Source organism: Ambystoma mexicanum, chromosome 12 (genome assembly GCF_040938575.1).
Source record: "Ambystoma mexicanum isolate Mex_15411 chromosome 12, UKY_AmexF1_1, whole genome shotgun sequence".
Taxonomy (NCBI): domain Eukaryota; kingdom Metazoa; phylum Chordata; class Amphibia; order Caudata; family Ambystomatidae; genus Ambystoma; species Ambystoma mexicanum.
The window spans coordinates 1,097,378,622-1,097,392,979 of record NC_090936.1 but is presented as its reverse complement, the minus strand read 5'-3'; the positions used below and the strand labels follow the sequence as shown (position 1 = coordinate 1,097,392,979).

At 45.7% G+C, this 14,358-nt stretch overlaps 1 protein-coding gene across 1 annotated transcript in view; it reads left to right on the top strand.

The window, feature by feature from the left end:
- Positions 1–14,358, top strand: part of ANKRD16 (ankyrin repeat domain 16) — a 472,159-nt gene that overhangs the window by 184,838 nt on the left and 272,963 nt on the right. The window lies entirely within an intron of this gene.

Sequence of the window (14,358 nt, the reverse complement as noted above, 5' to 3'; positions counted from 1 at the left end):
GATTGGCTGATCAGGGCTTGTTCTCCTGAACAGGCCCTGGAACATCTCAGCATAAACTAGCACTCTCTCCACAGACTGGGCTTCTCCCTCAATTACAAGAAGTCCCACATGATGCTATCTCAAAGACTCCAGTTCATTGAAGCAGTACTGGATGCATCCGTGGGAAAAGCCTCGCCACCTGTATTGAATGCGGGATCCCAGCGCTGAAATCATGCAGGAGCAGACGAATAGCCCACCAGATCCCCCAAACCGGATCATCACCCAACATTCAAGTTACACAACTATTGAGTTGACCAGACCGGGGGAAAAGGGGAAGTGGAGAAAGTCAGCATTAATTTGATATCACCCTTGTACTTCGTCTAACTCTGTTTCAACTATTATTTGCCCAACCTCCCTTTTACCTGTAAGCCTCTGCTTCCTGCTGAGAGGCTAATTTTGAGGTTGATAATCAGTGTTATCTTGTTTGCTGAAGACTCACTCATTATATTCTTTACACAGGTTAGCAATGACTTCTCTGCTCTTCTGTTCAGCTACAGTAACTTTAAAAACAAAAACTTTTCAACCTGGACAATGCTGCTCTAGTAACTTTCATTGAATGATAGTCTGTCTGCTGCTTGCACCTTGGATTACTGATTACTCTTAACAACTGTATGACTGTGATGAATAACATTTTTGCCACTGCAGATTACTATAACTAATCAACTTGGACTTTGCTGCTCTGGTAGACTTTCTCTATATGTTAGTCTGTCTGCTGTTTGCAGCTTGGAACACTATTAACTCTTATAACTGCACAACTGTATGGTATTATTTCCTTGCACTGCAGTTAAGTGCTTCTCACTCTCTGTTTCATACGGAATCTGTATTAGTACAAAGTTCCTGAAAGCGAGATACCCGAGACCTCTGCTTCCACACTACGGACACGAACTGTTGAAATCCGTGTCAACAGTGCATTCGAGAACATCCAACAAGCTGCGCCCGTGTTACTAAAGTAATTCAATACCGTTCACGAACCGCGCTCATTTGAGGTTCAGTAATCCTCAGCTGATGGTGATTCTTCCTGCAACGCTCATCTTTTTTTTTTTCATTCACGAATGCGAAGCACAACCTACGTCGCCGACGCACGGATTCACAACGCTAGGTCCTCTTTTCTAATGTGCCTGTGTCTTTTCACGATGCAGGGATCTGAGCATTGCAATGCATGTTAAATCTGCGCGCTCAACCTTTAAAGCTTAAACTTTTAAACAACTTGATATTATTTACAGTATACCAAATTAGCTTCATTTTCCATTAAATTACTGACTCTTTTCCTGTGAATTTCTTCTTACAGATTTTCCATTACAGATTTCCATGCAAGTTTCTCAAAGCAAATCGAATTTCAATTTCTTTTTAAAAGCCACTTATCTGAAATCTCCAGTTGTTTTTTCTTCTTGGTTGGATGGTTTTCTTATGTGTTATCTCCAGTCTTCTAAGAAGCTCGTAAGCACTGCAACCTCTCCAAAGCTGGTGTAGAATGAAAGGCAGTTTAGTACCTCTCCTGAGGTTCCAAACTGCATCATAATAGTCTTAGCTGATTATGATTGATCAGGAAGTGCACCATCTTGAACTGGGATAATGCCAGCTGGCTAACATGAATGTGAACGAGATATTTGAGAAATAATTATGAATAAAACCTACACTCCACCTAACACTCCAGAAATAGAACCTTAATACCCAGGAACTTGACAGTACGTCCCGCCTCAAGGCCCTGCCCCAGGGCCTGGGTTCATAGGATAGCGTGAATGAAATTTCTTAATCAACTGTGGAGAATGAACATCCCACTTGGCAACCCAAGATCTTTCTTCAGGTCCATATACCTTCCAGTCTATTAAATACTGTAACTTTCCTCGAACCACCTGGGAATCTAAAATGTCCTGAACCTCATATTCCTCACCCGAACCTTCAACATGAACTGGACCTGTTGCCTTACCCAACCTATTTCCTTTTATGCAAGGTTTTAGAAGATTTACGTGTAAAGTGAAATGCACTTTTAGACTAGAGGGTAACTTTAGTTTAATTGTCACAGGACTTCACACAACTTCAAATGGGCCTAAAAAACGTGGACTGAATTTACTCTTATCCTTGAGAGCAATATTTTTACTAGAGAGCCAAACCATATCACCCGGTTGATACTTCGGAGGAACTATCCGATCCTCTTCTCTTCTCCGACACTTCTGATCTGCAAACCGCTTATATTTTGCTTTACTCACTTGCAGAGCCTTCATTGCCTTTTTGACATTGTCTACCATTGCCCTCAATCTACTTTCAACATCCGGAACCTCCACCTCCTCTACATTAATTTCTTGGAGAAACCTGGGATGAAACCCTTGATGTAAATAGAAAGGAGTCATAGTTGTGGAATCTTTAGATGTGTTTTTATAGCAAAACTCTGCTAGCCAAATCAGTTCCACCCAACGTTTATCTGATTTTAGGTAACAACGCAGATATTTCTCAAGCTCCTGATTCACCCTCTCAGTCTGACCATTGGCTTCTGGATGAAAGCTGGTAGTTAAGTTAACCTCAACTTTTAGTTCTTTACAAAAAGCCCACCAGAATTTGGACACAAACTGGGACCCCCGGTCTGAGATTACTTGTGTTGGGAGGCCATGTAACCTGACTACGTGTTGTAGGAATGCTTGAGCCAAATTAGTTACTGTTGCAGAACCCTTAATAGGAATGAAATGACTGACCTTGGAAAAAACATCTACCACCACTAAAATTGTAGTGTAACCTTGATCCAATGGTAAATCTACAATGTAATCCAAGGAGATGGTGTGCCATGGACGTGGAGGAATGGGCAAAGGAGTCAATAAACCTGCGGGTCTCTGATTTTCAAATTTCACTCTCGCACATACCTCACACGTCTTTACATAATTCAAAGCATCCTTATACATACCTTCCCACCAAAACTCTCTGTGTACATGTTCTAAGGTTTTCCTGAACCCCGGATGTCCAGCTAGGGGAGAATCATGACTCTGACGAAGAGCCTCCTCCCTCAACTTCCCAGTGGGCAAGAATAATTTTCCATCCATTAACGGCAGACCCCCCCTGACAACTCTTGCTGGATCGTCTTTCGACCATTCATTCATCCGCTCAATAGACATTTCCTTCTGCACCTGTTCACTCATATTCAATCCCTTTTGTACCACTGCAATCACAAAATTTGAATCCTTAAGCAGTGGCACAGGAGAAAGAGAATCTTCCTTAAGACTTCCGGGATAACACCGGGACAAGGCATCAGCTTTTCCGTTCTGTCGACCAGGTTTAAAGGTTATCACAAAGTCAAACTCAGCGAAGAAAAGGGACCATCTTAACGGATGTATCGTTAACGTCTTTGCTGAACGCAGAAAGGTCAAGTTTCTATGATCCATGAGAACTGTTACTTTATGTCAAGCTCCAAGTAAATCGTGCGTCCACTCTCCAAACGCTGCCTCAATTGCCAGAAGCTCTCTGTCAGAGATGGTGTAATTTATTTCCGTGCTGGAGAACTTCTTTGAAAAGAATGCTAATGGATGTAAGTGGCCTGTAGTCGACTGTCTCTGTGAAAGCACTGCCTCTAAAGCCACATCTGAAGCGTCTGCTTCTACAAAAAACTGTTGTTTCACATCAGTATGCAAAAGTACTGGTCCAGTGGTGAATGTGTTCTTCAGGAAAAGAAAAGCCTCCCCTGCTTCACTCTCCCAACAGAATTTAACACCTTTCTTCAATAAACGTGTGATTGGCGCCACCACAGACGAGAAGTCTTGAATGAACCAGCGATAGAAATTAGCGAACCCAATGAAACTTTGCACATCTTTCACACAGGAAGGAGTATGCCAATCCAATACTGCCTTAATCTTGCTGGAATACATCTCCAGGCCAGCTAGAGAAATCATGAATCGCAAAATGTCCACCCTTGTTGTGTGAAATTGACTTTTCTCCAGCTTGGCGAATAGATGATTCTCGTAATTTCAATAATACTTTACGGACATGCTCCTGATGCTCCTCTTGAGAAAATATAAAAATATCATCGATGTAAACTATTACAAAAACATCTAGATATTCCCACAGCACTTCATTGACAAAATATTGAAACGCTGCTGGCCCATTGCAAAATCCAAACGGCATTACCTGGTATTCATACAATCCGAAACCAGTTCGGAATGCCGTCTTCCATTCATCCCCCTCTCGGATTCGTACTAAATGGTAGGCTCCACAAAGATCTAACTTAGAGAATATCTTGGCACCTTGGATGGTTTCTAACATTACCGAGTTCAACGGAAGTGGATAACGGTTCTTAATTGTTATCTTATTGATGGCTCTGTAATCGGTACAAGTCCTCAGACTTTTATCATTCTTGGGCACGAAGAAAAATGGTGACGCCGCTGGAGATTTAGAATGGCGAATTAACCCTTTTTCTAAGTTTTCCTGCAAATATTTCTTCAGGTGTTCATTCTCTTTTTCAGTCAGCGCATTTATTCTGCCACATGGAATTGACGCATCATCTTTCAAATCGATCTTACAATCATATGGGCGATGCAGTGGTAATTCATTTGCCACTTGTTCATTAAAGATATCTCCAAACTCTTGATAACACGCAGGCAATTGCCCTACCACCGCACCTATCACATGTTCTTCTGCTAAACCGTCTGCCAAAAACTCTCCCAGACTCTCACCCTTTACTGCATCACACTCTTCCCATGCTCTTGCACAATGTTCCTGACAAAATTCTGATCTCTGATCTAAACTCCACTGTTCTCTTGGCCCAGTCAATCAAAGGGTTATGCAAAGTCAACCAAGGCATGCCCATAATTATCTGCGGTTGAGGTGCATTGATAAGTTCCAAAATGATCTGTGCCCAGTAACCTTCAGAAATGCTCAACCCAAGAAATTCTGTGTTTTGTGTAATTAAACCAGAGGTAAGCTGCGTTCCATCTACAGCGGTAACCTGTTCTGGAATGTCCTTATTCTTTAATGGTACCCCTAAACGAATGGCCAAGTTTTTATCAATAAAATTACCTGTCGCCCCAGAGTCAATCATACAAGGACCCCCACATTTCATTCCACCCTTCCAAAACAAGAATATGTTAATTGCAATGTGCGGTACTGAAGCTTCAATTGTGTTCGCCACCATCTGACCTCTTCCAGCTGAATTTTGAAATCTTCGCGGGGTTCTGGGGCAATTTCCAACAAAATGGCCGCTATCTCTACAGTATCGACAAAGATTCTCCTTTCGTCTTTTCTCCTTCTCTTCCTTAGTTAATGGGGGTCTAAACTGTGTTCCTCTCGCCGTACCCTTTACATCCCTCTGAACACTATCTCCTCTAGGCCGCTCACTATGAATCCAGTGCCTTCCTTCAGGAATTGATCTCTTACACCCCTGACGTCTCTCAAACAACCTTGCGTCTAATTTCAAAACCAAAGTGATTAACTCCTCGTAAAGGACCGGCCTCTCTACAACTGTCGCCAATTCATCTTTCAATTCTTCTCGTAAACCCCTATAGAAAAGGGAAGACCTTTTTCTCCTCCGGCCAAGCACTCTCCAATGCCCGTGCTCGGAATGGCGTTATGTAAACCGACAGATCCCTGTTACCTTGTTTCAATTCCATTAACTCATTATCTACACTCTGGGTCAAAGTTCGTCTGTCAAACTGTTAGGCAGAATCCTGTGCAGGTACCTTGGGGAACACTGCAAAAAGATTAAGACGACAGGAGTAAGCAGTAAACCCAATTGGTAGCAGTCTGCACCACCCAGATTTACCTGGTAGCTGTGGCTGAGCAGTCAGACTTCTCTCAAGAAGAGTAGGGCAGTATATAGAGGATACACAATAGGGCTAAAAACACAGTAGAGCAAACAAACACTGACCAGAGCTTTGTATCAAAAGTATATAATTATGTATTTAAAACACACTTTAAGGCAATACACTAGCACTCTAAATCAAAAGCAAGTTAAAACACGGTCAGGTAAAGTATAAACACCTCGCTTGATAACTATTAGACAAGTCAGAGTTAAAACACCACTATTTTTTAAAACAGATGTGAGCGCGTAACCTAGATGGCACTCCAATAGTTCAATTGAAGGCAGAGGAAAAGGCAGGGCATAGAAATAAAACAGTTCCCAACGCTTTTAGAAGTTCAAAGCAAGGGAGTAAAGGCAGTATACACCATAGAGCCAAAGTTCATAGGCTGGGCCACTTTAATTGGAGCAAACCGAAATGTGCCCAAGATCACACAGTTTAAAATGCACTAAAAGTCTTTGCAGAATGTTCAAAAGAGGTTGGGGTGATTTGAGAAGTAAAGTTAGAAGGACTGGGGCCAACCCAGTTGGAAAGCCAAGGATTTAAGGGTCACCTTTAGCAATCCGTAGAAAGGGAGGCCAGGCAGAACACAGTACCTTAAAGAGAGAGGAAGCTCCAGCGGTGGCAGTTGTTCCTGCCAGTGGTTGCAGTTCGTTGTTTTGACTAGGGGAAGAGAGGATCTCGTTGAGGAGGAAACTTGGAGTCGATGCACTGCACAGGGATGAAACCAGCCGCGGAGTTCGTCGGTTAAAGGATGCGTTCCTTTTATTCGCGGTCAAAGAGGTGAAGCTTGGCTATCCGACCGCCGGGGTGCTTGGCACGGGCAATTCGACCAAGAGACGTCTTGGGAAGGGGAACTGGTTGATCCTACCAGCTCAGAGGAAGAAGACTCGTCCAGCAGAAGATCTTTTCTTGTCGTTGGGAAAGTGGTGAGTTTGTTGCAGCAGGGCTCCACCGGTGGTGTCGTCGTTGCAGATGACTCAGCTTCTTCCCTCTTCAGATTCTTAGGTCCTGTGGCAACTTCGGAAGTTCCAGTCCCAAAAGCCCTGCTTTTATGCATAAAAATCCCCATTCAACAGCCATGCTAAGTGGTGAGCCGGGCGGCTGGCCACTGGGCCAATCAGAATAGAGTGCGACTTGGGTTCCTAAGGCAACGCAGTCCAGGCTGCCAATTCCCCTCCCCGCACATCCTGTGGAACCCAGACAGAGTGGCACCATTTGGAGGGCTTCTGTTGAGAAGCCGGCCAAAAAGTGGAACAAAGGGCCCGACCTTGGTTGGAGTTACAGAGACGGACACGAATGCCATTTTAGAAAAGAGTTCTGGCGAAAAGACCTAACCGTTGATTTAATATTAAATAAATAAACCGGCGGTATCTTTAACATTCCACCAAAAAGTGGTGCGTTTAAAATCAATGGGAAAATCCCATAGGAAATATTCCGGTGGAATATTTTGTGTGGTAACCACTGCCACCAGCCAGAAACTCGACAAGGGGGGACTGGACAGTGCCCCCTTGAAAACAGACCTAGGGGCAATCAAATTAACCCCTTCCAGTACTTATGGTTTGTACTGGTTCTGTTCACAAATTTGGCTAGTAAAGTCAATGGTGACTTTACATGCCCTGGGAGACAGTAGTCAGTCCCAGGGTATGGAGTCTATGTTTGGGTGTCACTATGACACCCCTGTGTTATTGTACTGAGGGTGCTGTGCAACACACATGAAAAACAGATGATACCCTATGGAGTAAAAGACCCCATAGCCCATAAGCACACAAAAAGTCAAAGACATACCTCAAATCATGCCTAAGAGTGGGAGGAAAAGAGTCTCACTCTTAGCAGGAGAAAAAAACAAACCCCAAAAATCCAGCAAAGCTACTGGGGGACTCACTAGGTTTGGGAAATTAGCCTTATAAGAGAATTCCCCCTAACACAAACCTATTGCTGAATTCGACTTTGAATGCTTCCCAGTTCTCTAACTCTCTTGCTCCAGCTCCAACTAAGGGTAGCGACCAAGCAGCCGCTTTGCTGGTCAAATAAGAAATCAAAAAAGCCACCTTAGCCTTCTCATTTGGAAACGACTCTGGCTTACACAAATAATGCAATTCACATTGCATGAAAAAGGACTTAAACTTTTGTTGATCTCCAGAGAAACGCTCGGGTGGAGCCAATGCTGTAGAAACTAAGGAAATTGCTTGCCCACCCCATCCATGCTCATGCTTCACCGCTTTTCTTAACCCTGCTGCACCCCACCCTTCTACTTCGGGGAACAGCTCAGGCGGCTCTCTATCTGACCTCCAACCTGAGACTCCTGGCTTTTCCTCCTCCACACCTTCCTTACATACCAATAGGTGTAACTCCTTAACTCTTTCACTCAACTCAGATGCCTCTTTCCTAGACTCCAACATCTCTACCCTCATCTCAGCTAACATCCTTGCTAATGCGCCCAAACATATCTCTGCTTAGGGCTGCATTTCTGCTCAGGCAGGTATTTATCGTGGGCCTTTCATTCTGTGAGGTCCCAGCGCCAAAATCCTGCGGGAGCAGACGAATAGCCCACCAGATCACCCAAACCGGTTCACCCAACAGTCAAGTTACACAACTATTGAGTTGACCAGACCGTGGGAAAAGGGGAAGTGGAGAAAATAACAAATGGACAAGGTTCTTCCGGCTCCCTTCTGCCTCCAATGGCTCGGAACACAGGAACCCTTAAAAAGTCAGCATTAATTTAATATCACCCTTGTACTTCTTCTAACTCTGTTTTAACTATTGTTTGCCCAACCTCCCTTTTACCTGTCTGCCTCTGTTTCCTGCTGAGAGGCTAATTTTGAGGTTGATAATCAGTGTTATCTTGTTTGCTGAAGACTCACTCACTGTATTCTTTACACAGGTCAGCAATGACTTCTCTGCGAGCATCTCACAAGCTGCGCCCGTGTTACTAAAGCAATTCGATAACGTTCACGAACTGCCCTCATTTGATGTTCAGTAATCCTCTGCTGATGGTGATTCTTCCTGCGACACTAAGCTTTTCTTTCATTCATGAAAGCGAAGCGCAACCTACGTCACTGATGCTCTGATTCACGCCGCTAGGTCCTCTTTTCTAATGCACCCGTGTCTTTCCACGACGCAGGGATCCAAGCAATGCAATGCATATTAAATCCACACGTGCGCGCGCTGCTACAAGCGTTTCTTCAACTCGCGCTCAACCTTTAAAGCTTAAACTTTTAAACAACTTGATATTATTTACAGAATTTACAGTACACCAAATTAGCTTCACTGTGCATTAAATTACTGACTATTTTCCTCAGAATTTCTTCTTATAGATTTTCAATTACAGATTTCCATGCAAGTTTCTCAAAGCAAATCGAATTTCAATTTCTTTTTAAAAGTCACCTATGTGAAAGCTCCAGTAGGTTTTTCTTCTTGGTTGGATGGTTTTCTTATGTGTTATCTTCTGTCTTCTAAGGAGCTCTTAAGCACTGCAACCTCTCCAAAGCTGGTCTAGAATGAAAGGCAGTTTAGAACCTCTCCTGAGGTTCCAAACTGCATCATAAAGGCCTTAGCCAAATATGATTGATCAGGAAGGGCACCATCTTGAACTGGGATAATGCCAGCTGGCTAACATGAAGGTCAAGGAGATAATTGTGAAATAATTATGAATAAAACCTACACTCCACCTAACACCCAATAGAACCTTAATACGCAGGAACCTGACAGTGAGGGCTCAACACATTCTGTAGATGGTCATCAAATTCCAGAGTGCCCAGCGTCTTCCGGCCTTTGACTTCTTCAGGTTGCTCGGCCTAATGGCATCCTGCATTTTCCTGGTGCCAGACGCCTGCCTGAGAATGAGATCCCAACAATGGGCCCTCAGGAAACAGTGGTCTTAATTTCTGACATGATGTCAGACCTACTTTAGGTTTCAAACAGGGTGGCACAAGATCTCTGGTGGTGGGCCTGCAAGAAAAATATTCTGAAGGGAGAACATTTTCTGGAAGCCATGGCCTGAGATAACTGTTGTTACGTATGCCTCACTCACGGGGTGGGAGCGCACAGCGACAATCTGACAGTCAGCGGTCATTGGTCTCCATCAGAGTCCAAACTACACATCAACCTTTTGGAGCTGAGGGCGATCAGACTAGCGCTGAAGGCCTTTGTGCCCTCTGTACGGGGAAAGCATGTCCTGATAATGACGGACAACACAGTGGCCATGCACTACCTCAACAAGAGAGGTGGTCTAGGGTCACTTACACTATGCAGAGAGGTAATGCAGCTCTGGTTCTGGGGAATTCAAGAAGGAATCTCCATATCAGCAGTTCACCTAGCCGGAGAGGAGAACACAGCAGCGGACACTCTGAGGAGGCAGCACACAGTCTCCCACAAGTGGGAACTAGCTCGGGAAGACCTTCAACAGATCTTCACCCTTTGGGGGACCCCTCAACTGAATCTGTTTGTGACCATTGTCAACCGGAAGTGCCAACTGTTCCAGGGATTTTCCTGCCAAAGAGGAGCTTTAGGGGATGCGCTCGTAGTGGACTGGGATTTTCTACTCCTGTATGTGTTTCCTCCTGTCCCTGTTATTCATCACGTGATCAGGAGGTTGAGAAAGTTTAGGAAATTTATGATCCCAATTGTTCCGGATTCGGCCAGGAGGACGTGGTACCCAGACCTTCTGGACATGTCCATCTGCCCTCCAATGTATCTTCCACAATGAGAGGACCTTCACTTGCGAGAGGAGGGTTGGGTTCTCTATCCAGAGGTCAAGACACTCAACCTTCATGCCATTGTTTATAAGAGGTTGAGATAATACAGATTTTGTTTTCATCTAGAAGGCTGGATCCTTTTCTATGCAGTACACCTATGTTGTCTACAATTGGCCAATCTGGGGCTCCAGATTGGGACCATTAAAGGATACTTAAGCAGCGCTTTCAATCTTCAAGCGCAAATCGGAAGAGGTATCACACTTCAAGATGCCGTTCGTCATACAAATTCTAAAGGGGATCACTAATCACTAATGTTATGTTAGTTGCATTTGTAAAGCGCACGTATGCCGAAACATCTTGGCGCTAGGGGCAAACAAAATAGTCCAGGAATTTATAGCCAGCCTGATCTGACTTTTAGAACAAATATGTTTTTAGTGAACGACGGAAGGCAAGAAGGTTATTTGCTGCACGAAGTGTCAATGGTAAGGAATTCCACAGCTTAGCGGGCGCTACTGAAAAGGAGCGACCACCTAACCGCTCATATTGGTAGCGGGGGATTGGGAGAAGACAGAAATCCTTAGAGCGCAACGTACGAGAAGGGACATTACGGCGAAAATTGTCCTGTAGATATTCAGCTCGTAAGCCATGAAAAGCACAATGAACTATTACTAATGACTTGAATTGAACCCGTTGAAGAATGGGAAGCCAGTGAAGTGACCAGAGAACAGGTGAAATATGAGCACCATAGGGCATGCATGTACAAATGCGAGCTGCATAGTTCTGAAGAAGCTGCAGACGATTTTGAGCCAGAACGAAGGAATTACAGTAATCCAGTCGACTCAAAATTAGAGCAGCCCTTACAATGGGCCTAAGCTGGATTGGAAGAAACGGCAGAACTTAAGTTGAAAGAACCCAGCCCTACAAATAGCCCCAACCTGAGCCCCCATAGACAGGGAGGCAGAAAATATAAAACCCTGGGGTTTTACCTACAAAACCGGCGTTGGGCAAGGGTCCAACTCTATGGGCCAGAAGATCGAAGACCAGGTTGGGATAGAAGAGAGAGAAGAATTTGGACAGCGAGAGGGGTACACTAACATGACCTCTGTCTTGTCCCCATTCAATTTCAGCCACTTGCTACCCAGCCACTCACCCATGGCCGACAGGCAACCCCTAAACTGTGAAGCTGTGCCCGGCTGAGTAGAGTCAAGCCGGTCGATGATTTGAATATCGTCAGCATGGGAGTGACACCTGAAGCCGTGGGAGCGGATGAGCAAAACAAGTGTCTAAATATAGATGATAAAAAGCACTGGGGACAAGGCAGAGGCCTGGGAACCCCAAACCGCAGACAAGAAGCTGTATATAGAAAAGAAGAGAGTGACAGAGTCTAGCTACGGTCAGCCAAAAAAGAAGCAAACTAGGCCAGGACCTGACCCGAGATGCCGGCTAGTGGCAGGCGATCAAGTAGCACCAGATGGTCAACTGTATGCAACACGGCCGATAAATCCAGCAAAATCAGGGCTCGACCCCACCATTATCGTCTAGCAGAGAAAGATCATCATGCACTGACACCAGCACACTTTCCGTGCCTCTGCCCGGGCAAAAGCCGGATTGAAACGAGTTTAGGAAGGAAGAGTGTTCCAGAAATGAAATAAGAAGAGGTGAAACCAAAAACTCTAGCGGCTTAAAAAAAAGAGCAAAAGTGAATTGGGACGGAAATTAGCAGTCATTGACTGCTTTCGTCAGCCAGCTGGAAATATATGGGGCAATTTCTTTTAAGGTTAACAAAGCAATCGCATTGGAAGGCGAGGCAGATTTTAGACGACTGATGGCTAGCTGTGTTCCGACACGGGAGCAGGAGCCTCCCGCCCAAGAGGAGGAGGGCGAGAAAGGCATGTGTTACCTCCTTCTCCGTTTCAAGTTACAATTTGGGATCTCAATCTTGCACTAAAATTCCTTACGTGCGCTTCTTTTGAGTGACTCCATTTGTGTCCTTTAAGATTGTTGACCTTTAAAACCATCCTATTAGTTGCATTAACATCAGCCCGGCATGGTGAGCAAACTACAGGCTTTATCTAGCAACCTCATATACTACCTTCTTTAAGGACAGGATAGTCCTTAAAGTTAAGCCAACGTTTCTTCCAAAAAATTGTATCAGACTTTCATATATCCCAGAAAATTGTGTTACCATCATTCTATCCTGGCATGGATGAGGAAAGGCTGCACAGACCTGATCCAAGACGAGCACTTAGCTTTTACATCTCTGGGATGGCTAAGTTACGTCAAGATGACCAATGTTTTGTTGGGTACATGTTAAGCTGTGCGTCTCTGGAGCGCTGCGTACCTGGGATTTCAGTTGCTGGTCTCACTGGTGACGCCAGACTGGTAGTTTCCAAACCGAATGTAGATATCGCAACGCTAGGAAGCGACCCCGACCCAACCCTAATGGAACAGGGATGGATTGGAATCACCTCCCAACGCCACTGGCTCACCTCCCTGTGGATTACAGTGACGTCGGGACAGTGCAAGCACTGACAGGGAGGTGACTTGGTTGAGCTGGTGCGGTCCGGTAGAAAGCCACAACTGGAGGACGAGAGGTCTTCAGCACGGTCCACCAAGGCAGTTGATAATCCGGAGGGCTGGCACCCAGAGCCAAAGTGACAAGAAGTTCAAGGCAAACGAGGAGGTCAGGAAGAGAGAATGGACCCAGGAACAGGGAGACCCAAAGAGAGGGAGAAGGCCAAGAAGGAAATCCTCCCCCCCCACCTCCTAAGAGCCACGGAGCCAAGGGAGCTAATCCCAAAGGAATTGGACCCAGGGAAGGGAGAGGAACTGGCGGGTAGCAGGAGTGAGGCAGCCCGTAGTCGGGACAAGGAAACAGGAACCAAGGAGCAGGGACCTGATGCGAGGCACCAAGCAACGGTAAGTGGGGACAAACCGCGTTAAGACGCGAATAGTAGAGGGCTGGACGCTATTTACAACGTCCAGCACGAAAGCGAGGCGTGGACCGCTAGCGGGACAGCGCATGCGCGATGGCCGAGCGGGCACCGGAACGAGGCTTGGAACACAAGCTTGCCTGCCCGTTCCTGGTTACCCGCGGGGCTCGCATACGCAAGCGAGTGCCGACCCGCTGCCCACAGCCACGCTTCCCAAGCTGGTAACAGGGGTAGAACCGCCACGTCCGGGAACGGATGCGGGGAGAAGGCCAGGTAAGTGTCCTAACACCATACCCCCCTCCGGAAAGGCCGGAAGAACCTGGCTTCCAAGGAAAACGGGCATAGAACTCCCTAACCAAACGAGGGGCGTGAACGCTCCCAACAGATTCCCAAGTGCGATCACTGGCAGGATAGCCCTTCCAGTCAATCAAAAACTGCAATTTACCCCTGAAGAGACGGGAATCGCAAATCTCCTGCACCTCAAATTCAGGGAGACCACCCACATCAATAGCAGCAGGCCGGGGGCAGGCACGATGGAAGGGATCAGAAAGATAAGCTTTCAAAAGAGACACATGAAAAACAGGATGGACCCTCCAGGAGTCAGGCAACTTGAGTTCAAAAGCCACTGAAGAAATCCTCCTGACAATCGGAAAGGGACCCAAATACCTGGGGGCTAGTTTCAAGGGTATGTTACGTGCGGGCAAATGTTTGGAGGACAACCACACAAGATCACCCACCCGGAACGGTGGCTCAGGGCTCCGGCGTTTATCGGCCTGTCTCTTCATGGCCTCACGTGCCTTGGCCAGGGTACCAGCCGCTCGACAGTGTAGATCCTGGATCTCAGTAACAAGGTGATCCGCTGAAGGAACATTACTTGGTAGCACTGGAGTGAAAGGCAGCAGTCTGGGATGAAGG